The following is a 27,388-nucleotide window of genomic DNA, read 5'->3' on the forward strand; positions in this document are numbered from 1 at the left end:
TTTTAAATTTTAAGACTTTCGCTACAGATGTCCTTTAACTATGGGGGAGCAGCCACTGCAGCCACAGGTTGGCAAAGAGCTGTGGGGTTCACCAATCACTACCTTTTCCTTCATCCGTTACATGGGACCACTGTCCAGGTCAGGTGTATTTGTGGCTACAATTGTCATGAATTTTGAAGCTCATGATGGCCACACTTATTTTATGACCCTTTAAAGAAGTGCTGTGAGGGTTAAGGTTTATGAAACTTGCTGGAAATGATGATAACAGTGTATAGCTTGATGTTCAAGATACCCAGAACTCCCTCTTTGCAAAATATAACCATCAGTGCAGTGACGTAGCCTCTGAGCTATGGGCCCTGGTGCAATCTGTACAATAAATCGGCCTTGTACAATAAATAGGTAAAGGTGTTTTGAATGGTTTCCCACAAACACCCCCCCCCCCTCCGGCCTTTTCCTCTTTCAAGTGGACCTGAACTCTTGTACAGGACAGAAGTGAAGCATAACATAATGCACCCTGTATGTGTTTAGAGAGTTTAGCCTCTCTAATTTCACCTCATCTGTGACTAATCACAAGTTGAAATTTGATCTCAGCTGTGTCAGCTAGCTGCCACGGCAGAGCAGCTAATTGGTAAACACAGGATGTTAACCCTATCTTTGCTTCTGTGAATGCAAGAAGTAGACACACTGCAGATTTATTGCAAGATTTGTATCAGCTGTAACAAAGAAAGGAGCACAGAGGAAGTTCTGAGGTCCGCTCTCAGTCCTTCTCTTGCTGCACAGTGTTTTTTCTGCAATGTATAAGGTACAGAATCCTAGCGGCTGCTGGTGCAAGCAGCGTGCTCCCAGCGCATCATTTCCAGCAGGGCGAGCTGAGTGTGACGGCAGATTTTCTGCAGCAATGACATCTCTATGTGATTGAATTTATTTCAGGAGCATGCATCTGTTAAGTGAATGGCTTAGCTGGAACTGCTAGTTGGATGTTTTGGTTAAATCAGCTGTGAATTCTCTCAGCTCAATTGGGGTTTAGGAATGTTATTAGAGTAAACCTAACTTTACTCAGATAAATGAATCCGCCAATCCATTTCACAGTTAAAACCCTTGAAAAAAAAGAGGTTCTTTATCCGCTGCAGGTTTATGTTGTATCCATTGGGAATGGAGAAATGCCCGAAAAGAACAAGAAGAGCCTTGATGAATTTCAACGCTCAGGTAAAGATATGTTGAATTGATTTTTTTTAAATGCTTATACAGTATTTCCACAATTTTAGTACAGTTTTTGTTTCTTTGAATTGCTCCAGTGGAGCACCTGTCAACAAAGTGTTTGCAAGCCTGCATACCATACCTAGCTACCTTAGCAGGAAAGGCTGCTGCTGCTAACAAGATTTTGTTGAGCCCAGGTGAGTTTCTTTGTTAGACTAAAGTCACACCCCTTTTCATGCTTGCCAAGCCTCCCATTGTACAGTGCCCTGGCCTTACCCAGCCTTGCCACGCTCCTTGCATGCTTGTCACATCCTCATTGTCCCTAGTAATCTGATTGTCATGCCCCTGCTCTAATACTGAAGGAAGGCAATTGTCAGTTAGGGAGGGGGAAGGGGGGAGTGGGGTTAATTTATGTTTAAGCCTACTGTTAGATTTTTGTCTTTGTGGGAATACCTCTGAGCTCAGTACATCGCTATTTGTGACAGGAGCCAGTGCAGTACTGCTAGTAAGACTGCATTATGTACGATCTTATGACTAAATAGTAGTGCACTGACTCACCACAGGGCCACTTTAAAGCAGGTGTGTCACCATAAAAATCAAATTTTAACAGCAACTGGTCGGAGTGTATTAAGTGATAAAGATGCTAATCCTGCATTCAAAACTTTCAAAACTTTTTCTGCTGTTATGATTTGGAGTTATCACATACTTAAAGAGAACCTGTACTGAGTAAAAATATTTAAAATAAACACGTGAGGTAACTTCAAATTAACATTGCATAGTTACCTTGCCATCAGTTCTCAGAAACTCACCATTTTCTTCTGACAATAATCCATTCCAGTTCTGACAATATTTTGTTAGACCTGAAATATATCAGTTGCTGTAAGTAAAATATCAGTTGCTGTCAGTTATAGCTGAGAGGAAAACTGATGTACCAGGTAATGTCCATGTTTCCCTATGGCTCAAGTGGGCGATGTTACAGTTTAACTGTGTGCTGACCAGAAAGCTGTTATGGGTAATGGCCATTTTCAAAATGGAGGATGGAAAATTCCCTTGATCACAGTGAACAAACAGGACGCGGGACAGGAGAAAGACACTGAGGAGTAGACTACATGGAAGGTAAGTATGACTTGTGTATGCTTATTTTGGCTTTTAATTTTCAGTTCAGGTTTTCTTTAAGGCGCACTGGCCCTTTGGAGGAGAAAAGAAAAAAGGGCAGAAATGACATCACAAGTGTAACGATTGGTGTCAGCATGCAGAGAGAATCTGATTATTGGTGATCTGCAGTATCACCAAGAATACAGATATATACCCGATTATTGATGATCTGCAGAATCACAGATAATACAGAAATATTGCTAACCTCTGGACACCTGAAGCGTGTAAGTGTTTGGTGTAACAGTAGTAAGTGGACCACCGGGGTAGCAGGTGGTCCAATGAGTAGAGACAGACTCTACTGCAGTCAAGGACTCTAGGAGAAGGAGACCCTGACTGATTTTGTAGCAGTGCCCCCTCTGAGGAGCAGGGGGCCCCTGCAGGAAGGCTGAGCACCCAAGGGGTGGGTGACAGCCAGAAAGGTCGGGCAGGCCGGGTCGGCAACACATAGACAGATAAAGTACAAAGACAGGAAGCTGATTCGGTATCCAAGGCAAGCAGGGTTTGGCAACAGGTAATCAGAAATGCAAGGTACCGAATCAGAAAGCAAAGGGAAAGTCAGGACAGCAATAAGTCATAACAGATATCAAACAATGCCTAGTCTGGGTGTGAGGTCCGTGGTCTCTACACCCTGGAACTAGTCTGATGTATAACAGAATGATAACACAAGTTCCCTAGTCTGGGTGTGAGGTCCATGGTCTCTACACCCTGGAACTAGTCTGATGTATAACAGAATGATAAAACAAGTTCCCTAGTCTGGGTGTGAGGTCTGTGGTCTCTACACCCTGGAACTAGTCTGATGTATAACAGAATGATAACACAAGTTCCCTAGTCTGGGTGTGAGGTCCGTGGTCTCTACACCCTGGAACTGGTCTAAGGAATAACACAGATGATACACAGTATTCCTAGTCTGGGGTGTGAGGTCCGTGGTCTCTACACCCTGGAACTGGTCTAAGGAATAACACAGATGATACACTGTATTCCTAGTCTGGGGTGTGAGGTCCGTGGTCTCTACACCCTGGAACTGGTCTAAAGAATAACACAGATTATACACAGTAAACTGGCTAAGTGTGGATTCCCAGGTCCACCTGGTTCAACCACACTGAAGGATCTGACTAAGGTCTGAGTGCTAACACATAGGTATTCGCAAAGCCAGACAACCAGCAACTGAACAGCAAGAGATATATATAGTACAGCGCTCCACAGCGCCGCCTAGCTCCCATCAACCAATCACCTGCTGAGCTGGGATCAGCTGACCGCCTCGATCAGCTGACCCTTCTCCTATCGGCATAGTGGGATAGACGCCAAAAGTCCCGGGGAAAAATCTGGATTTGACGCAAAGCAGCGTTTTAAGGGCAGAAATCACATTGAATGCTAAATTGCAGGCCTAAAGTGCTAAAGTGACACATTGAGCGGCAATGTAAACACGATGGCCGGGAAGCACACATTTGCAGTATGGCTGGTGGTCTCTCAACTTCTGGATCTCCTTCTCGTCGGCAGCATGGCTGGAGGTCTCCTTTTAGGTTTCCTAGGCAGCATGGGGAGAAATCAACTGATGTAGCAATTCAAGCAGGCCGCAGCATATCAGCTGAGCGGCACTTTAAACTATAGTCTCTCCCTCCTCCATGATTGGATGGCCACAGCAGCCCCAGCATTGGCTAATGAGAAGCTGGTGCTGCTGCTATTGGCCAATCTCCCCCTGCTTGCTGCTCCGTGACAAGGTACTGTCATGGAGAAATCAGAGGCCCCTGCAGAGGGTGCGGGGCATTTTTCAAGCGCGGTCCTGGGGCGATTTCCCCACTTGCCACCCCCAAAGGCTGCCTCTGGTCTCAGAAACAGGAGGGATGTTCACCCCTAAAGGGGATGCAAATAGCAGTAAAACTCCTAAAGAGACTAACACCTTCCCACGTCAGCCAAAGCAAAATGTATAAAACTCTATAAATGTTATTGCTGGAATTACATTTACTTTCATAAGATACCTTTGCTTTCCAGCCAACATTTCTTCATTGTTTTTTCGTAAGGCAGTGTTTTCTGGTGTTCGCTTACATTATTTGGTGCAACAGAAAAAGCCTCATTTATTTTGGTTTGCAGTCATCCGTTGCGCTGTTGCAGGCCAAAGTCTCTGCTGTCATATTCAGCTCTGAAGCTCTGAGTGATATTCAGCTGAACAGAGAGGCAGTCATCGTATTCTAAAACACGCCGCTTGTACCGCAGCCTGGTTTCCATCGGCGGGGAAATGACCCTGTGATTACCAGGTCAAACCCCATCGAGACTCATTTATTTTACACTTCAGAAAGCTCCTATTTCTCTCCAGCGTTTGTTCACCTCCTTTCATAAAATCAAATAAAGAGATTGGTCTTCGTAGCTTTGATTCGTATTAGTGATGGGATCTGAGCTTTTGTAAACAGTAACAGAAAAAAAGGAGTTAACACATCTTGCTAAAACCAAGGAAATAAAAGGCTCAATTGTTAAAACAGGCATGAATGCGGGATTGCTGGAAAAAAAAAGTGACTGAAAATATACTAAACAAACAGCTGGATAAAAATGATGTACTTGTAGCCCAGTATGTAATTACAATCAGGGACAGATTTACTGTAAGGCACTGTAGGCACATGCCTACAGGCGCCTGGTAATGGAAAGGCTTCTCACTCCCCTCCTCAAGTGCCTACATCCCTCCTTCCCTATGCAGTGTCCCGAGCAGAGTGTAAATGAGAGGTTACTCACCCGGGTCTTGTCATTCCACCAACCTGATCTCACTTAAGCCTGGGGCATCTCTAGCTACCTAGTACTTGGGGGTACCTCTAGCTACGTAATACCGAGGATAGCTCTGGATACCTAACACTAAGGGGCACTTGTAAATACCTATGATGGGCAAGGGAACTAAGAGAGAAGTGAGAGCTGGGCCAATTAGCACACTTTTGGTGAGGTTCAGACGGTGTTTGTAGGTTCATGTAGGGTGAAGTCTAGGGTGCCAGGACATTTTGTGCCTATAGGCTCCTGTGATGTAAATCCAGGCCTGATTACAATTGCTGTGTTGCCATGCTAATAGCTGGAAATGTTGCTGTAAATAATAAAACATATTGGAATTTTTTGTACAATTTCCCTGATATGTTTGCCAGTGATTGTATCTATAAAACATTTCTGCAAACTGCAATAAGAGGTTATCTATAGATAAATAATGTCTATCTACGAGGGTCACCCAGAAAGTAACACCTCTTTGATTTTATCTGCCACGCAAGGTATTTTTTCAGTATCATTTAAACTGCATTTGTCTGGATAACTTCTACTCTACCTGCACCGCTTGTTTGCAGAATGCTGGTGTTTGTTCTATGCTATTAACATGACCCCGCCCCCCCCCCCCCCCAATTCCTCCATACCATAGGTGAGGAGTGTGATGCTACTACAACAAAGGGATTAAAAACCTTGTAAAAAGATATGATAAACGCTTAAATAAAGGAGGTGATTATTTAGATAAATAATCATAAAACGCAGTGTGCCTAAAAAAAAAAAAATACGTTGTGAGGCCTAGTGGATTTCTCACCTTTCTTCAGTCTTGATACCCAACCTCCTCCACAGTCTTTACCCTATGTGGCGCCTCCCCGCTCCGCTGAGGGATGACAAGTAGGTCGCTCCAGCACTCGGTTACTACCAGACCTAAGTGCACAATGTATTAGGACTGAGGCCAGCAAGGTAAAAGTACCACCAGAACCACACTAGATAGGTACGGGCAGGAATATTGAACAGTTCAGGTCAGCAACAGGTGACCAATAGCACGGTTAAAAATCACAAATCGTTAGCCAGTCCAGTAACACTCCAGGGGCCATGCATGATAGATCAGAATAATATGGCACCAAAGGATGAGGCAATATCAGGTCAAGTTCAGTTCCAAAGGTCAGTCCAGGCATCAAGAGGCAATTAGACAAATAACAGGATCAAGAGGCAAAGCAAGGTCATACACAAATAATCCATGAAATCAGGCTCAGCAGAGTAGTACAAGGTAGCTTTAATGGGCAAAGACACAACGAACAGAGCAGACTGAAATAAGCAGAGAGCATCATGGAACCACAAACTCAAGCATCTAATTGGCTGCTGCATTGTATTGCATTCTGAAGCTAGCTGCTCGAGGCGACTCCCAGAGGACACAGGCTCGTCGTGGGCTTGAATGGAAGGTAAGTATGCATAATGTTTTCTTAATTTCTTTGACGCAGTTCCGTTCTCCGCCAGCCTCCCGGGGTCACCTCTGTAGCAGCCGCCGACATGGCAGCTCACGCAGGTGCAATAGCACCATCCCACTTCAAGAAAAGCCAGGTAGGATCGGGACTGCACTACTGCACAGCACAGGCATGAGCCGTCTGCACCTGCACAGTAGCACGGACCCGATTGGGCTTTCTTCAGGAGGCCCAACACTGAAATGGGCTAATGTACGATGATGGGGGAGCCTCTTTAGGATCCAGAGGTTTCCCTCTCCTGAGGTAAGTATCCATTTTTTTTCTATAAATGTCACAGGTTTCCATTCACTTTTATGAGAAAATCAGAAAAACTATCAAAATCAGATCGGAAATTATCTCTCGAGCCATCTACTGTATCTGCCAAAAAAAACCTCATGGGGCTTGATTCACAAAACGGTGCTAACCTACTTAGCACGTCTAAAGTCTTTAAACGTGCTAACCAGGGTGCTAAGTAGGTTAGCACCAGATTTCTCAATCAGATTGCGCGCAAAGTTTTACGCGCAAAGTTTTACGCGCACAAAGTCCTATGCGCGCGCTAAGTCCCATAGGCTTTAATGGGCACTTCGCGCGGAGCGCCCTGCGCGTAAAGTTTTGCGCTCGAAAAGCTGGTTTAGACGTGCTAAGGGGATTTTCACAGGCGTGCTAACAGTTAGCCCATGGTGCATTACATTATTTTTTTATCTTTATAGAAACAGGAATTGGGAGGGGAGACACAAAAAATTATGCAAATGGCTAAACAGATTCAGAAAGATAGTGATTAATTACCAAACAGCCAGACAACTTGATAACGAAGCTGTCAGGTAATTAATTGTTTACTCTCTTAATTTGATTTGCTCTGTGCAAACAACAAATTCAGCACCCGTGCAATCTGAATTTTAGATGACGTCTCTAATTGTGACCTTCCAATACTCCAGCGTTCTGATTTAACGTGGACCTGAACTCACAATTTCCTCTCTACTCTAAAAGATAAGCATCAGCATATTAACCTTTAAAGGAAAAAAAAATTCTTTCCTACAGCTGATACAAATCCTGTAAAAAAAATGCAGTGTGTCTACCTCCTGCTTTCACGGAATCAGACATAGGGTCAACATCCTGTGTTTACAAATTAGCTGCTCTGCTATGGCAGCCAGCTGACACAGCTGATAAATCAAATTACAGTTGTGGTTAGTCACATATGAGGGTGGAATTAGACAGGCTAAACTCTCTAAACACATACAGGGTGAATTTCTCTCTGTTTTTCTTCTGTCTTGTGCAAGAGTTCAGGTCCACTTTAAATAATACAAGACTATATGCTCTAGCTGTGTCTCTTATTAAAGGTTACATTTCCTGAAGCCATGTGGTTTTTGATGGAACAGAATGCAGGAATATGCACACGGTGAGATTGCAATACAGTTCTTGTAAGGTCCAGTGGTTCCCACAGCTCTCTCACACTTAGACAAGCTGTTAATCAGCAGACCTTGGCGCCGTTAGAAAATAGAAACTAATATGAAATAGTACTGTTCTGGGAAGCTGTACACATAGCATGAGGCACATATAAATAGATGTTTACATTACATTCTCAAAAGCACACACTGAGACGAGGTATACATGTCCCATGATCCTCTCCATCAGGGGTATAGCAATAGGGGTTGCAGAGGGTGCGACCGCATCGGGGCCCTTGAGCCAGAGGGGCCCCGAAGGGCCCTCCCTCAACTGCAGTTTTAGCTCTCTATTGGTCCTGTGCTCATAATAATCACTTCTATAGATACTTTGAATAGTGATAATCATTAAAAAACTGTTTCCCATCCCCTTCTTGCACCTCTGACACTGTAGTTGCTATTGACAGGTTTTGGTGCGCCGTATCAATTGTTATGTATAAGGTGCTTGGGAGGCCCCAGTGTAAAATTTGCATCGGGGCCCACAGCTCCTTAGCTACACCACTGCTCTCCATCCTCACTTCCTATATGCAAACTGAAAACTGACAGCACAATTACAATTACAAATATTGAAATAATGGAAAAAAAAACCCTGTATCTAAGTTTTGAAAAAGTACTGGTAGTCATATTAAAAATGTAGTAATGTAGGTACATGATAAGATGATTATTTTCTGTTCCTAAGCTAGTAGATAAATATAAAAAAATGACTAGTATTACAAAAAATACATACATTTAAGATGTACATTTGTCCTAGAATAAAATGCACAAAAATTTACTTTATTCCTATGTTGCTGTCATTTACAGTAGGTAGTAAAAATCTGACAGGTTCTTGACTAGTCCATCTTCTTATGGGGGATTCTCAGGGTTTTCTTTATTTTCAAAACCACAAACTGAACTCTAAGTCCAACTGCCCAAATAGTGTGCAAGCAAGTAATCGTCCACAAGTACAGGTGTCTCCGGAACTTGTTTAACCATTTCAGCCGCCCAGATGTGATCCTCACGTCCAGGCGGCTGCTTCTGCGCGCGATTGCGGGCATGCCCCTGTGCCCCCATGCTGTCCCCCGGTAGCCCTGGGATCAGTGAACGGGAACATGGTTCCCGATCACCGATCCGTGTCCCTAGCAGAAAAAACGAAGCACTCTTACTAGAGGCTTCAGTATTTCAGCAAATAAAATTTTCCACGTCCTCCTTGTGCTTCGGGTGATCGAGAAGCACAAGGAGAAAAAAAAAACTCAAGGTGGCCATCTTTTGGCCAAATAGTAAAACTACATCTACATATTTTTTACATTACAAATTGCACATATAATAATATTAAAAAATAACTGTTTATTTCCCACACCAAAATATTACCCAAATAAAATTTTTAATGGAAAAAAAAAATTACAATAAAAAAACAAAACAAAACAAATAGTTACCTAAGGGTCTGAACTTTTTAAATATGCATTTGAATGGGGTGTACTACGAACATTTTTTAAAATTATAAGCTTGTAAATAGTGATGGACGCAAAATGGAAAAAATGCACCTTTATTTCCAAATAAAATATTGGTGCCATACATTGTGCTAGGGACAACAATTTAAATGGTGTCATAACCGAGACAAATGGGCAAATAAAATACATAGGTTTTAATTATGGTAGAGTGGATTATTTTAAAGCTATAATGGCCGAAAACTGAGAAATAATAATAATTAATCCTGTTAAAATGCATCTATAAAAAAATAATTCTTAGCAAAATGTACCACCCAAAGAAAGCCTAATTAGTGGTGAAAAAAAACATGATATAAATCAATAAATTGTGTTAAGAAGTGATAAAGTTATTAGTGAATGAATGGGAGGTGAAAATTGCTCTGATGCATAAGGTGAAAAATCCCTGCGGGCTGAAACGGTTAAAGATCGGGAATACCGGATCTATAACCGTCAGCAACCACTGAGCTTGTTATGGTCCTCCTCACCTCTCCCTTCAGACACTGGTCCTTTGTGTGCCTCCAACCCCTTCATAGCAACATATGTAATGCTTTGCTATAGCAGATTTGAGGCGACTGTATAGTGTATAGCTCTTGATCCTTGAACTGTCGCCCAAGGGATCGAGTCCCAATCCCTTAGGGATCTTTCACATCAGACAACACGTGCAGGAGCCGTTCTCCTGCATGCGTTGATTAGCATGCGGCGTGTCGTCGGGATGCTGCGGTGCGACCCAATCAGCGTCGGTAGCTATTAATTCACCCGACGGGAAAATGCCGGCTCCTGATGATTAAACGCTCCTGGGAGCGTCGAACCGCAACGTACCGAAACGCAGCGTCGGGTGTGAAAGGTAAAATGAAAGTCTATGGTCATTTTACCTTGGCTAACAGAAAGTTTCGACTTTGCGTTGAAACGCAGGAAACTGGCTCTGGTGTGAAAGAGCCCTTAGGACAGTAACAGTTGTGTGTATATGTAGCTTAAAGTAAACATGAACCGAGTCAAATTATTTAAAATAAACAAATGATATACCTGCAAATGAATATTACATACTTACCTCGCCGTCAGTTCTTCTCAGAAGCTCACCTTTTTCTTCTTACAACGGTTCCTTCCAGTTCCGACAAGACCTTGTCAGAATTGAAATAAAGCAATTGCTGTCAGTTATATATCTGTTCCTGTCAGTTATAACTGAAAGGACAACTCATGAGCAAGGAAATGTCCATGTTTCCCTATGGCTCAAGTGGGTGATATTCCAGTTTAACAGGGTGCTGACCAGGAAGCTGTTATGGTGTAATGGCCATTTTCAAAATAGAGGATGAAGAATTCCATTGATCACAGTGGACAAAAAGGAAGCAGGAGGGGAGAAAGAGACAGATGAGTAGACTACACGGTAGGTTAGTATTACGCGTGTATGTTTATTTGGACTTTTAATTTTCAGTTCAGGTTTGCTTTAAAATCTAAAATCATTAATGGGAATACATGACATTATTCATCAGAGTATAATTTTATGACATTTCAAGCATGCTTTAGCTCAGTAAAACTTAAACTTCCTATGTCAAGACCCTTTGATGCCATTATAGTTATACTAGCATATTTGCACTCAGCTGTGTGCAAATTTGCAGGATTATACTGTAGAAAGGCATAACTGTCATTGATCCCTGATAACACAAGTGACACAGATGTCAGCTCTGAAAAAAAAAAACTGTGATATACAGACAGCCACAAAGCAATTTCACAACCCTAGGAGGTTGGTTGGTCTCAATAGCAACTTCAAAATATTTTGTGCCTTACGACTTAAATTAAATACGTCTTTAATGCCTCGAGCTGTCAAGCGTGACATTCAGTAGAAAAAATACAGAATCTCTTAGTGTGGAGGGCAGGCTGCGAGGCCGCTGATTGATTGATTGAAAGAAAGAAAGAAAGAAAGAAGAAACTGCTGTGCTGTGCATTTTGGGGTATATGGATCAGTTTTAAGAAGGTGATGCTGATCTTTACATTGTTTCTAGTGAAGTGTTTGCTAGTCGGCTCAACCTCAGCATTGCATGGAAACTTTACCTAGAGATTCTTCAATCAAAGGTTTCTGAAATATTTGCAAGTTTACAAATCAGTGTTTTATAATATTTTTTTCAATCTTAGTGCTAAGAAAAAAAAAGTATCGTAATGTGCATACATTTGAAAAAAGCGAGTTTAATTGACAAGAGACAGAACATTTATATTGTGCTTTTCTTCTCATGGACTCAAAGCACCAGAGCTGCAGCCTCTAGGGGGCGCTCTATAGCCAGTAGCAGTGTTAGGGAGTCTTGCCCAAGGTCTTCTACTGAATAAGTGCTGGCTTACTGAACTGGAACAGCCAAGAGTCAAACTCTGCTCGCCTGTGTCAGAGGCAGAGCCCTTAACCAGTCCACTATCCAGCCACAGCATGAATTTACCAGTAAGTAGAATATCTGTAAATTTACCGATATGCCACTAATTTTACCGTTAATAGAATATTGTTGAATTTATTAATATTTTACTATCTCCTTTTACCATGCGTAGAATATCTGTAAATTTAGTGATATTCTACTATGTACTTTTACTGTTGGTAGACTATTGGTACATTTACCGGCATTCTACTATGACTTAACCGCTGCCTAAACTTCACAAACTTCCCCTACCTACGCCTAACACTAATCCCCCACCTACTCCTAAAGGCGCGTACACACGCCTGATTTATTCAAACGACGGGTCGTCAGACCCGCCGAGCGGATCCGTCAAAACCAGCCTTGTCAGCCTGCCGACAGACTGTACACACACAGAAACTGTCACTAGAACTGACGCCCTGCGGGCGGGTCTGACGACCCGTCGTTTGAATAAATTAAATCAGTAACAGTAACCTTTAGCCATGGCTGCTAATTATCCCATACCAAAACCCGGCATACATCATAGTCGCTAATTATTCTGTGCCATATCTATAGTCGCTAATTATTCTGCGCAGAGTCCTCTGGTGCCTGTTATTGTCGCTATTTATCTCATGCCCAACTTACCGCCATAGCCGGGGCTTATGCGCCAAAATTATCAGGCGTAAACTGCGCCTAAATTAATTGATTTGTAGTAAAGCGTGCATCCATATGGCTTAGTTTGCAAATCTTCAAAGATTTTTCAGTAACAAAGTACAACACCACCCTGCACCCTCACATATCCCTGTTGATCCAGAGGAAGGTGAAAAACCCTTACAAGGCATAGTCCAATTAATATTAAATTAGAAAAAAAATGTCTTCCCAACTCCAGATGGCAATCAGATAAATTCGCTGGATCAACACCACCGGGCATTACCTAGTAATTATAGCCATGGATGTCTTTCAACGCAAAGAAAACATATAAGCCCCCTTTAAATGCAGATATAGAATTTGCCATAAATAACTTTCTGTGGCAATGCATTCCACATTTTGATCACTTGTACTGTAAGGAACCTTTTCCAAAATAAATAGCTAAAATGTTTTTCCTCCGCAGCTCAAAAAGCACATCCGCCAAGCCTTTATATTGCCCTCTTTATGTATTTATACATGTTAATTAGATCTCCACCAAGGCGTCTTTTCTCTAAACTAAATAAGCCTAGTTTATGTAACCTTTCTTGGTAAGTAAGACCTTCCATCCCTCTTATCAATGTTTTTGTTCATCTCTGCACCTGCTCTAAAACTGCAATATCTATCCTGTAATGTGGTGCCCAGAACCAGGGCCGGATTTGTACTCTTTGTCGCCCAAGGCCACTGTCACCAGCCGCCCCCCTTCGGTATAGGTAGCGAGATGACCCCTCCCCCCTTCCCTCCAGTATAGGTAGCGAGATGAGCCCTCCCCCCTTTCCCTCCAGTATAGGTAACCAGATGACTCCCTTAATTCAATACAATACACCGCACTCCACTGACAAGTACAAAAGCTAACGGTGCTAAGCTTTGCTAAAGTCAAACATGTATGCTTTAAGCTGCCTGGAGTCATTTAAACAGAATGGCCAATTGTATGATAATCTTTCAAATCGAAGTAATTTAAACTTGTGTAGAATGAGTATCCACTTGAGAGACAATACATATGGATGAGGCGAGCAGAGCTATCCTCAGCCTGTCCTCCCTCTCTCTCTGACATGCAATTGATTTTGAATTTTAGTCAAAACTTCTATGCTCAGTTCTGAACAAGCGCATTGAATCAAACAGGCCATTGAACAGCAGCTTTGTAATTCTCAAGGAACGGCTGCAGTCCTCGCAGACTGAGTATCCAAAAATCCTGGGAACCTTTAGATGTGCTCATCCCTCGCTGACATGTATTGTAATCCCGAGAAGAAGAGCAACATCTGAAAATGTGTCTGTGTTTGAACTTCTACAGCTTTATGAAAAAGAAAAAAACAACAACAAGCAGACATTTCCACACATCGTTCATTTGTGAAGAAGCATGACAAACATTGACTTTGTGAAGTGCCAATACTTGGGATTCTTAAAAACACACAAAGATGAGATGAGAATAATGGGAATTAAATCAAATACAGACAGTCCCCTACTTACAAACAGGTTCCGCTGCGCGACTTTGTGTAACAGTTGAGACTTGTTTCTGGAGGTTCGGTAGATGATTTTCAGGTTTGAAAACCCAGGTACTGGTAAGAAAAGGAGAAAAAAAAAAAAAGCAACAGGAGCGCCAACAGTGTACGATTTCTGGGAAATGGGAAATTTAAAGAAATAACAACTACTCACAAACGTGGGTTGCTATAGGCAACTAGTGTTGGGCGAACATCTAGATGTTCGGGTTCAGGCCGAACAGGCCGAACATGGCCGCGATGTTCGGGTGTTCGACCCGAACTCCGAACATAATGGAAGTCAATGGGGACCCGAACTTTTGTGCTTTGTAAAGCCTCCTTACATGCTACATACCCCAAATTTACAGGGTATGTGCACCTTGGGAGTGGGTACAAGAGGAAAAAAAAAATTAGCAAAAAGAGCTTATAGTTTTTGAGAAAATCGATTTTAAAGTTTCAAAGGGAAAACTGTCTTTTAAATGCGGGAAATGTCTGTTTTCTTTGCACAGGTAACATGCTTTTTGTCGGCATGCAGTCATAAATGTAATACAGATGAGAGGTTCCAGGAAAAGGGACCGGTAACGCTAACCCAGCAGCAGCACACGTGATGGAACAGGAGGAGGGTGGCGCAGGAGGAGAAGGCCACGCTTTGTGAGACACAACAACCCAGGCCTTGCATGAGGACAAGAAGCGTGCGGATAGCATGCTTTGTACCGCCATGCAGTCATAAATGTAATAAAGATAAGTGGTTCAATAAACAGGGACCACGCGGCAACGCTAACCCAGCAGCAGCAGACGTGATGGAACAGGAGGAGGCGCAGGAGGAGAAGGCCACGCTTTGTGAGACACAACAACCCAGGCCTTGCATGAGGACAAGAAGCGTGCGGATAGCATGCTTTGTACCGCCATGCAGTCATAAATGTAATAAAGATAAGTGGTTCAATAAACAGGGACCACGCGGCAACGCTAACCCAGCAGCAGCACACGTGATGGAACAGGAGGAGGCGCAGGAGGAGAAGGCCACGCTTTGTGAGACACAACAACCCAGGCCTTGCATGAGGACAAGAAGCGTGCGGATAGCATGCTTTGTACCGCCATGCAGTCATAAATGTAATAAAGATAAGTGGTTCAATAAACAGGGACCACGCGGCAACGCTAACCCAGCAGCAGCAGACGTGATGGAACAGGAGGAGGCGCAGGAGGAGAAGGCCACGCTTTGTGAGACACAACAACCCAGGCCTTGCATGAGGTACCGCCATGCAGTCATAAATGTAATAAAGATAAGTGGTTCAATAAACAGGGACCACGCGGCAACGCTAACCCAGCAGCAGCAGACGTGATGGAACAGGAGGAGGCGCAGGAGGAGAAGGCCACGCTTTGTGAGACACAACAACCCAGGCCTTGCATGAGGTACCGCCATGCAGTCATAAATGTAATAAAGATAAGTGGTTCAATAAACAGGGACCACGCGGCAACGCTAACCCAGCAGCAGCAGACGTGATGGAACAGGAGGAGGCGCAGGAGGAGAAGGCCACGCTTTGTGAGACACAACAACCCAGGCCTTGCATGAGGACAAGAAGCGTGCGGATAGCATGCTTTGTACCGCCATGCAGTCATAAATGTAATAAAGATAAGTGGTTCAATAAACAGGGACCACGCGGCAACGCTAACCCAGCAGCAGCAGACGTGATGGAACAGGAGGAGGCGCAGGAGGAGAAGGCCACGCTTTGTGAGACACAACAACCCAGGCCTTGCATGAGGACAAGAAGCGTGCGGATAGCATGCTTTGTACCGCCATGCAGTCATAAATGTAATAAAGATAAGAGGTTCCATAAACAGGGACCGGCAACGCTAACCCAGCAGCAGCAGCACACGTGATGGAACAGGAGCAGGCGCAGGAGGAGAAGGCCATGCTTTTTGAGACACAACAACCCAGGCCTTGCATGAGGACAAAAAGCGTGCGGATAGCATGCTTTGTACCGCCATGCAGTCATAAATGTAATAAAGATAAGTGGTTCAATAAACAGGGACCACGCGGCAACGCTAACCCAGCAGCAGCAGACGTGATGGAACAGGAGGAGGCGCAGGAGGAGAAGGCCATGCTTTTTGAGACACAACAACCCAGGCCTTGCATGAGGACAAAAAGCGTGCGGATATAGCAGCAATGCTTTTTGCCGCCATGCAGTCATAAATGTAATACAGATGAGAGGTTCAATAAACAGGGACCGGAAACGCTACACCATCCCAGATGTTCATTGGTCATGTTACTTGGTTGGGGTCCTGGAGTGTTGCGTAGTCATTTCCAATCCAGGATTGATTCATTTTAATTTGAGTCAGACGGTCTGCATTTTCTGTGGAGAGGCGGATACGCCGATCTGTGACGATGCCTCCGGCAGCACTGAAACAGCATTCCGACATAACGCTGGCTTCCGGGCAAGCCAGCACCTCTATTGCGTACATTGCCAGTTCATGCCAGGTGTCTAGCTTCGATACCCAATAGTTGAAGGGTGCAGATGGATTGTTCGACACAGCTACGTCATCTGACATGTAGTCCTTGACCATCTTCTCCAGGCGATCGGTGTTGGAGGTGGATCTGCACGCTTGCTGTTCAGTGGGCTGCTGCTGCATGGGTGTCAGAAAATGTTCCCACTCCAAGGACACTGCCGATACCATTCCCTTTTGGGCACTAGCTGCGGCTTGCGTTGTTTGCTGCCCTCCTGGTCGTCCTGGGTTTGCGGAAGTCAGTCTGTCGGCGTACAACTGGCTAGAGGAGGGGGAGGATGTCAATCTCCTCTCTAAAGTCTCCACAAGGGCCTGCTGGTATTCTTCCATTTTGACCTGTCTGACTCTTTCTTCAAGCAGTTTTGGAACATTGTGTTTGTACCGTGGATCCAGAAGGGTATAAACCCAGTAATTGGTGTTGTCCAGAATGCGCACAATGCGTGGGTCGCGTTCAATGCAGTCTAGCATGAATTGAGCCATGTGTGCCAGAGTCCTACCAGAATCCTCATCATCCTCTTGTGAGCGTTGTGATAGTTGTTGTGATGCATCATAGTCGTCACCTTCCTCCTGGTCTGCTTCTGCTGACCATTCGCGCTGAATTGTGGAAGTCCAACGTGCACCGCTCTGGCCCTCGTCAGTGGTGGCATGAAATTCCTGCTCCAACTCCAGCTGTTCCTCCTCCTCTTCTTCGTCATAGCTGCTGGGGCCAGCGTTCCCTGAGGCGGATGGCCTGATGTTGGTACCATCACGCTGATCGTTTTCTCCTTCAGATTCCCCCAGTTGCATCATGACAGCTGTTTCCTTGGTTTTCAACATTGACCTCTTCAGTAAACACAGCAGTGGTATGGTAATGCTGACTGAAGAGTTGTCACTGCTCACAAGCAACGTGGATTGCTCAAAATTTTGGAGGACTTGGCAGAGGTCCAACATGTTGGCCCAATCGGATCCACAGAAGCTTGGCAGCTGTCCGGATGCGCCTCGGTACTGCGCCGTCATGTACTGGACCACTGCACTCTTCTGCTCACAAAAGCGTGCTAGCATGTGCAGCGTAGAATTCCAGCGCGTAGGGACATCACACAGCAAGCGATGGTGGGGGAGATTGAAGCGCTCCTGCATCTTGGCGAGTGCCCCCGAAGCAGTACTGGAATTTCTACAATGTTTGGCCACTCGACGCACCTTCAACAGAAGATCGGCCACGCCTGGGTATGTCCCCAGGAACCGCTGAACTACTAGGTTCATCACGTGCGCCAGGCAAGGGATGTGTGTCAGCTTAGCCAACCTTAAAGCGCGAATGAGATTACTCCCATTATCACACACAACCATGCCCGGTTTCAGGTCCAGCGGTGCCAGCCACAAATCCGTCTGTTCCTTTATTCCCTTCCAAATTTCCTCCCCTGTGTGCTGCTTATCCCCAAGGCAGATCAGCTTCAGCAACGCTTGCTGACGCATGCCAACAGCTGTGCTGCACTGCTTCCACGATCCTACTGCTGCTGGGTTAGCGTTTCCGGATGAGGTACAGCTTTGAGATGCGTTGGAGGAGAAGGAGTCAGAGAGGTAGGTGCTGCTGTTGTTATCCAGTGGGAGGAACGGCGGTGCAGCTGTTTGCGGCGTGGGCAACACCCGCGCTGTAGCAGGTGAGGAATCGCTGCCAGGCTCCACAAGGTTCACCCAGTGCACGGTAAGGGAGATGTATCGACCCTGTCCGAACGCACTCGTCCAAGTGTCAGTGGTGAGGTGAACCTTGCAGGCAACGGCATTCTTCAAGCTTCGGGTTATTTTGCTGACCACGTGCTCATGCAACTCAGGCACTGCAGAGCGCGCAAAGTGGTAGCGGCTGGGAACCACGTAACGTGGGATGGCCACTGACATCATGCCCTTGAAGCTGTTTGTCTCCACCACTCGATATGGCAGCATTTCGCAGGCCAGAAGCTTGGCTATGCTGGCTGTTACTGCCACGGCCCGGGGGTCATTTGCTGGCAATTTCCTCTTGCGCTCAAACATCTCCGACACAGACAACTGAACCGTAGCGCTGCACACGGAAGGGCTGTTGGTTGTTGTGTTTGATGAACACTGGGAGACCTCAAGAGCACTACTCCGGAAAGTGACAGTGTCAGCGTCGTCTGATGTTTGTGAATGTTGTGAACCACGCAATGGCTGGGCTACTGCTGCTGCTGAGGCGGGTCTGGTGGTGAGTCTGGTGAACCCAAGGGAGGCAGTGTTGCTGGTACCCTGTCCTGCCGCGTTTGCCCACAGAGTGGGATGTTTGGATAGCATGTGGCGGCTCATGCTGGTGGTGGAGAGGTTGTTAATACTTTTCCCCCTGCTCAGGCGGGTCTTGCACACCTTGCAAATCGCCATGGTAACATCCTCAGTGCAGTCTTCAAAGAAAGCCCAGACTTTGGAGCACCTGCCTCCTTGCTGGCGATTTCTGTTTGCTCCTCTTTTGCCTCTCACTTGAACTTCCACGCTTGTGGTGCCTGAAATTGCGCGCCGCCTACCTTGTGGCACAAGGCGAACTCGTGCAGCAGTGGGTTCTTCAACAGACTCATCTGTGCTGCTGCTACGACGGCGATGTTCTCGTTCACAAACAAAATCTGGGTCTATGTCCACATTGTCCATACCCTCCTCTTCCATCTCCTCAAACTCGTCATATGTCATTGTGGGGGGCCGCCGCCGTGGAGTAGAGCTCCCCAGAACAACCTCTGCGCAGCTCACTCCAACGTCGTCTTCCAGATCTTGTCGGCCGACCTCCTGCAATTGCAACCCCTCCTGCCCAACTTGCTCTGGGATTTGGGTTTCTGAGTCCTCCTCGGACTCGCCTTGTATTTCAGTGCGCGGTGCATTTCCCACAGTTAATGGTTGTGAATTCGGGCACAACATTTCTGGCTGTTCCTCCATTGACTTTTGAAAGGTGGAAGTTTGTTGGGCTGGGAATAGCTCCTGCGAATACCCCATTGTGTCCTGAGGTAATTCATCGGACTGGTTATCTGGCAGTTGTGTGCGTGGTGTCGCTGCCGGTTGTGTCAGCTTTGTGCCCACTGGCTCCTTGTAACTGGCTGAGGACTCGGACCTCGTGCGTGATGTGCTGGTGCTGCTTAACCCACTGCTGGACGCTTGAGAGGTCATCCAAGTAATTATCTGGTCCTGTTCTTTTGGATCTGTGAGGGTTGTTGTCCTGGACAACATGGGCGGTATTGAGTGGGTTTTCTTGGGTGCTCCCCTGTGGCCTGTACGTGAACCGTCAGGGGAAACACCTCTTCCCTTGCCCCTTCCTCTTTCACCGGATTTCTTCCTCATTTCACTTATCCTTACAGTACACGCTGACTGGCAGCAGTACAGTGGCAGTACAGAAATGCTATACAGTACCACTATTCCCAGCAGCGACACAGAGCACAATGCTATACAGTGGCGGGTGAGCGGTGTACCACTATTCCCAGCAGCGACACAGAGCACAACGCTATACAGTGGCAGGTGAGCGGTGTACTACTGTTCCCAGGCCCAGCAGACACAGAGTGGAAGTAAACACAATGCTATATAGTCTGGCTGAGCGGTGTACACAGAGTGGCAGTACACACAATGCTATATAGTCTGGCTGAGCGGTGTACACAGAGTGGCAGTACACAATGCTATATAGTCTGGCTGAGCCGTGTACACAGAGTGTCAGTAAACAATGCTATATATAGCGTGGCTGAGCGAGGTACACAGTGGCAGTACACACAATGCTATATAGTCTGGCTGAGCGGTGTACACACAGTGTCAGTAAACAATGGTATATAGTCTGGCTGAGCGGTGTACACAGAGTGTCAGTAAACAATGGTATATAGTCTGGCTGAGCGGTGTACACAGAGTGTCAGTACACACAATGCTATATAGTCTGGCTGAGCGGTGTACACAGAGTGGCAGTACACACAATGATATATAGTCTGGCTGAGCCGTGTACACAGAGTGGCAGTACACACAATGCTATATAGTCTGGCTGAGCGGTGTACACAGAGTGTCAGTAAACAATGGTATATAGTCTGGCTGAGCGAGGTGCACAGTGGCAGTACACACAATGCTATATAGTCAGGCTAAGCCGTGTACACAGAGTGGCAGTAAACACAATGCTATATATAGCGTGGCTGAGCGGGGTGCACAGTGGCAGTACACACAATGCTATATAGTCAGGCTGAGCCGTGTACACAGAGTGTCAGTAAACAATGGTATATAGTCTGGCTGAGCGGTGTACACAGAGTGTCAGTAAACAATGGTATATAGTCTGGCTGAGCGGTGTACACAGAGTGGCAGTAAACACAATGCTATATATAGCGTGGCTGAGCGAGGTGCACAGTGGCAGTACACACAATGCTATATAGTCAGGCTAAGCCGTGTACACAGAGTGTCAGAAAACACAATGCTATATATAGCGTGGCTGAGCGAGGTGCACAGTGGCAGTACACACAATGCTATATAGCCAGGCTAAGCCGTGTACACAGAGTGTCAGAAAACACAATGCTATATATAGCGTGGCTGAGCGAGGTACACAGTGGCAGTAAACAATGCTATATATATAGTGTGGCTGAGCGAGCGGTGTACTACTGTTCCCAGCAGCGACACACAATGACTGGGGGGGACCCTGGCTAGCGTGGCTGGAGAGCGAACTACCCTGCCTGCCTACCCAAAGCTAAACCCACAGAGAAATGGCGGAGATATGACGTGGTTCGGGTATTTATTTACCCGAACCACGTGACCGTTCGGCCAATCAGAGCGCGTTCGGGCCCGAACCACGTGACCCGTTCGGCCAATCACAGCGCTAGCCGAACGTTCGGGGAACGTTCGGCCATGCGCTCTTAGTTCGGCCATGTGGCCGAACGGTTTGGCCGAGCACCGTCAGGTGTTCGGCCGAACTCGAACATCACCCGAACAGGGTGATGTTCTGCAGAACCCGAACAGTGGCGAACACTGTTCGCCCAACACTATAGGCAACCACAATATCGGGCATGTGGAGAAGGAATCTCTTTACTCGGTTATGATAACTTGGTTGATCAACGTGGGTCGTGCTCTAGAAAAAAACAAGGACCAATGGATGTAGTCGCAGAGGTACCCCCTGGGACAGGGGAGGAGACAATGCAAGAGTTGGAGCTGTTCCCTAATCCCTATACCCCAGCATGAAAAAGTTGTAGTACATTTTATATTTCCACGTTAGGTTTATATTTTAATGTCATAAATGTATCTTTTGTTTTTGTGATTGTGAGCCCATGTACACATTTTTATTTCAGACACTGTCTCATATTGACCTGAGGAAGTGGGCAGGTTCTGTGAAACGTATTGTTTTTTTATTGGTGTCTAACAATAAAAATCTTAACCTCTTATCACAAGGTAAGACTGCTCCTATTACTTACTTCCACTCGCTACACATTGTATCACAATTGGGGCGCCTCCTCCCATCTTGCAGTTGAGTCCTGTGTTATACATGGTGAAACGTGGATAAAATGTCTTACTTTCGGACAACTCTAGATTTGGACATATAGCATAAACTATGCTTTTTGGTTTGTTTTCAATGTGTGAGTGGCTCCGTGCTACTGCGGCTTTCATGTACGAGCGGCTCCGTGCTACTGTACATGTAAGGCTGTGCTCGCTCAGCTACTGCATGGCCATGTTCATAACAGGAGAGGAGCACGGCCTTGATGTGGAGGGGGGCCGCACTGAGCAACGGGAGAAGGGAAGCCTCAATAGAATCCTGAGGCTTCCCTCTCTTTAGGTAAATATATTTTTTTGAACACGAGTTTCAGCTCGGGTTTCCTTTAGTTTAGTAACTATTATTAAAGTGAATGTTGAATGCATTACCATGTACAGGATCTTCTCAAAAAATTAGCATATTGTGATAAAGTTCATTATTTTTTGTAATGTACTGATAAACATTAGACTTTCATATATTTTAGATTTAAATACACACAACTGAAGTAGTTCAAGCCTTTTATTGTTTTAATATTGATGATTTTGGCATACAGCTCATGAAAACCCAAATTTCCCATCTCAAAAAATTAGCATATTTCATCCGACCAATAAAAGAAAAGTGCTTTTAAAACAAAAACAGCCAGCCTTCAAATAATTATGTTCAGTTATGCACTCAATACTTGGTCGGGAATCCTTTTGCAGAAATGACTGCTTCATTGCGGCGTGGCATGGAGGCAATCAGCCTGTGCAGGGGAGGACTGGGACCTTTTGGCCTGGGGGGACAACACAAACTAGAGGCCCGTTTCACGAGATCCCCAGCCCAAAGCCATATCTTTCTTGTGTGCAAATCTTCAAATTGTGATGACTAACACACACACACACACACACACACACACACACACACACACACACACACACACACACACACACACACACACACACACACACACACACACACACACACACACACACACACACACACACTATGTACCTGGTGCCTAACCCCATTTCTCCGCGCAATCTTCCTGTCTGTGTCTGATGCCTAACTTTAAAGGAGTTATCAGGCTTTTTCTTTTTTAGAAAATAAGTGCTACTTACCCAGGGCTTGTCCAGCCCCAAGCTTCCAGCATGTCCCTTGCCGCAGCTCTGCAGTCAGCTGTTCGCTGCCGCTGCCTCCCAGCCCCCGGCGATGACATCAGGCCGACTGCGCCTGTGCGAGCGGCGCTGTCAATCACCGCCACATGGACCAGAGCGTACTGTGCAGACGCAGAACTACTGCGCCTGCGCAGTACACTCCGGTCCACGTGGCGGTGATTGACAGTGCTGCTCGCACAGGCGCAGTACAGGCCGACATCCAGGTCGGACTGGTGCCATCGCCGGGGACTGGGAGGCAGCGGCAGCGAATGGCTGACTGCAGAGCTGCGGCAAGGGACATGCTGGGAGCATGGGGCTGGAGAAGCCCCGGGTAAGTAGCACTTATTTCATTAAACCTGATAACTCCTTTAAACAACCCTCCCCCCCCCCCCCCCACACACACACACACTGCCTAACTGCCTGCCTCCCCCCTCCCCTGTCGCCAATCACACCACAAGAAGAAAAAACATTCTCCCTCAGGCCAGGGTCAGAATGGGGATGATTATCACACAAAAAAAACCTCAGAGGGCACTGGCCTGGGCAGAGAATTGAATTTGACAGCAGTAGCAGGCAGGCAGCAAAGTGTGAGTAACTCAGTGACAAGAAGGGAGAAGAAGTACAGAAACAAAATTTATAAAAACCACCTTCTCCTCTGGCAACCTGGACCCGACCTCCTCTATCCTCCTGTCTCCTCAGTCCTACACCTCCTCCTCCTCCACAGCAGCAAGCAGCTATAGGTGGCATCTCCGACTCCCAGCCCCCAGAGTGTCCGACTCCTCCAGCCAGGACAGCCAGCCACTCGTAGCCGCAGCTCCAGGCCCCCAGCCCCCCCAGCACAGAAAGCTGAAGAGTGAGACAGCTCACTCCGACGACACCTCAGGCACAGCAGCACAGGGGAGGACTGTGTCCGACTCCTCCAGCCAGTCACTCATAGCCACAGCTCCAGGCCCCCAGCCCCCCCAGCACAGAAAGCTGAAGAGTGAGAAAGCTCACTCCGATGACACCGCAGGCACAGCAGCACTGGGGAGGACTGTGTCCGACTCCTCCAGCCAGCCACTCGTAGCCACAGCTCCAGGCCCCCAGCCCCCCCAGCACAGAAAGCTGAAGAGTGAGACAGCTCACTCCGATGACACCGCAGGCACAGCAGCACGTTGCGGGCGGCAATGGCTCCAGGCGGGGGGCGGAGTCAAGTGGGGTCAACCCACCGGGCCGGAGAGGACCTAAGCTATTTGTGTCCTTGTGCCGATTACATCCACCGCAGGCGCAGCCACGCACAAGGGCACACCTCGGCCGGCCGCCTCAGCCCCTGCTCTGATTGGATACTTCAACTTGCCGGGAAATATCGCGCGAGGTTGCGATCCCCACTGCGAACCTGTCACCTGTGGTATGTCTGCGGCCGCTGCGTATAGCAGCAGCTGGCCCTAATTACTTAAGATTTGGGCGGCCCGGGGGGCAATTGCCCCCCGTCCCCCTGGGCCAGTCCTCCCCTGAGCCTGTGGCACTGCTCAGGTGTTATGGAGGCCCAGGATGCTTCGATAGCGGCCTTAAGCTCATCCAGAGTGTTGGGTCTTGCGTCTCTCAACTTTCCCTTCACAATATCCCACAGATTCTTTATGGGGTTCAGGTCAGGAGAGTTGGCAGGCCAATTGAGCACAGTAATACCATGGTCAGTAAACCATGATTTACCAGTGGTTTTGGCACTGTGAGCAGGTGCCAGGTCGTGCTGAAAAATGAAATCTTCATCTCCATAAAGCTTTTCAGCAGATGGAAGCATGAAGTGCTCCAAAATCTCCTGATAGCTAGCTGCATTGACCCTGCCCTTGATAAAACACAGTGGACCAACACCAGCAGCTGACATGGCACCTCAGACCATCACTGACTGTGGGTACTTGACACTGGACTTCAGGCATTTTGGCATTTCCCTCTCCCCAGTCTTCCTCCAGACTCTGCCACCTTGATTTCCGAATGACATGTAAAAGTTGCTTTCATCCGAAAAAAAGTACTTTGGAGCACTGAGCAACAGTCCAGTGCTGCTTCTCTGTAGCCCAGGTCAGGCGCTTCTGCCGCTGTTTCTGGTTCAAAAGTGGGTTCATGCTTCCATCTGCTGAAAAGCTTTATGGAGATGAAAGATTTCATTTTTCAGCACAACCTGGCACCTGCTCACACTGCCAAAACCACTGGTAAATGGTTTACTGACCATGGTATTACTGTGCTCAATTGGCCTGCCAACTCTACTGACCTGAACCCCATAGACAATGTGTGGGATATTGTGAAGAGAAAATTGAGAGACGCAAGATTCAACACTCTGGATGAGCTTAAGGCCGCTATTGAAGCATCCTGGGCCTCCATAACACCTGAGCAGTGCCACAGGCTGATTGCCTCCATGCCACGCCGCATTGGAGCAGTCATTTATGCAAAAGGATTCCCGACCAAGTATTGAGTGCATTACTGAACATAATTATTTGAAGGTTGACTTTTTTTGTTTTAAAAACACTTTTCTTTTATTGGTCGGATGAAATATGCTAATTTTTTGAGATGGGAAATTTGGGTTTTCATGAGCTGTATGCCAAAATCATCAATATTAAAACAATAAAAGGCTTGAACTACTTCAGTTGTGTGTATTTGAATCTAAAATATATGAAAGTCTAATGTTTATCAGTACATTCTAGAAAATAATGAACTTTATCACAATATGCTAATTTTTTGAGAAGATCCTGTATAGTAATCATTCTTAAACTGACAATCACCTAAAGTTGTTCCAGGCAACAGTAATCACACCATTATCTTACATGTCAGCATAAAGAGTACAATATAGACAGCAGTACGTACCATAAAAACGTTCACCAGTACACTTGGAACATCTTACAACACTAGCACAAGAATACATAAATAGTTAACACGTGGTAAGATAACATCCAGCAATAGTACAAGTACATGTTTGTTTGACAGAACTAGTACAGCAGAGACAAGACACATTATGGTAAGATGATGACAAATCTAGCAGAGGAGGAATAAAGTCCTCTGACATCTGCTGCAGATGTAGATAGATGTCTGAAGGGGGACTATGACAGTTTATATACATGCCTGAAAATTGAATTTTAAAGTACACCTGTAGCTTAAAAAAAAAGTTCCATACATCAGTAGGGGGAAGCCTCTGGATGCTAGCGACTGGTCTGCTGCTGTAGATAGTAGAGCAGGAGGGACGATTGTGTTGCACACTAAAGAGTGATTATTGGTAGGTGCGGTGAGTATAACAATGCTCTCAGAAGTTGGTCATTGGGGCTCCTTTGTATATGCAAGATTCTTTTGCAAGGTTGTCCTTAAAACCCCTCAGCTGAGTTTAATCCTGCATGTATATATAGATTTAGCCTTATTCCCATTGTCGGAGTTTGCCTGCATTGACCTCATCCAGGCTACTGTCACTACGACCTTCTTGTCCAAGTCTGAATGCAGCCTGCCCTTACCTTTGGACTGTCTTTTACTCAAGCTTAACGAAAACAAAAGTTTGCTTTCTTAAAACAGAAAGAATTTGCGATAATTCAGGTTGGAGTGAGCTCCGAGATGTCTCCCAGTGCATCACTGCTGAATATATGCAAAGTAACCATTGTTGTCCTAAGAAGCTAAACACACCTCCAGATCCGCTGGAATGCAATGATGTGTTAGCTTGTTATTTGTTATTTTACTCAAGATTGTTCTTCCTCAATCCTGACCAGTGACCTCTGCCTGCTGCTAGGCTTCATTGGTCATCTCAAGCTCAGCTCTATCGTCACTTGTCCAGAGAGTGTCTCTTTACTGCAGTCTTTTGTCCTTACAGCCATCGGTAGGGCAAGACTGTGGACCACAGCCTGGGTGTTTTGAACAGCAAAGAATCCAGTGACCACTAGGGTTACCAGTCTAGCATCCCTTGCAGCATGCTCTGGTGAGTTCTGATATCTGTGTTGAAGCATAACAGAGATGGGCCAGGATAGGGAAAAATGTCTCAAGTAGCACAAGGAACTGCGATTTGCATGTGACAAGTTGTTAGAGGAAGGCTAAGGAGGAGGTGTGTAACCTGAAAAATAAAAATAATTCATGGTTAGAGAGAAGCCAGGCACCAAACTGTTTAAACATTGATGATCACCTTTAATTCATCCACAGATAAGGATGCTAATGTATGGCCTGACAGCCATTTTGTGGGCATTACCCGCTTTGTCAGAGGCCAAATTTTGTTGCAGCCAAATTTCCATCCAGGGTTTCTGAGCTGGCTGCAACACCACCCGCCAGAGCTGGGACAAGGTCCTCCAGCACCCAAGGCTGAGACAAAAAGTGCGCCCCTCCATCCCTCCGCCC

The 27,388-nt window shown here is 46.0% G+C and overlaps 1 long non-coding RNA gene across 1 annotated transcript in view; it reads left to right on the forward strand.

The window, feature by feature from the left end:
- The window catches only part of LOC137539149 (uncharacterized), a 91,701-nt gene extending 64,734 nt beyond the window's left edge, over positions 1–26,967 (forward strand). Inside the window, exons 4-6 of the long non-coding RNA XR_011024936.1 lie at positions 1,131–1,206; positions 21,748–21,847; positions 26,874–26,967. This is a non-coding gene — a long non-coding RNA (uncharacterized lncRNA). The remainder of the gene's footprint in view (positions 1–1,130; positions 1,207–21,747; positions 21,848–26,873) is intronic.
- The last annotated feature ends 421 nt before the right edge of the window (positions 26,968–27,388 follow it).

Source organism: Hyperolius riggenbachi, chromosome 11 (genome assembly GCF_040937935.1).
Source record: "Hyperolius riggenbachi isolate aHypRig1 chromosome 11, aHypRig1.pri, whole genome shotgun sequence".
Classification (NCBI taxonomy): Eukaryota; Metazoa; Chordata; class Amphibia; order Anura; family Hyperoliidae; genus Hyperolius; species Hyperolius riggenbachi.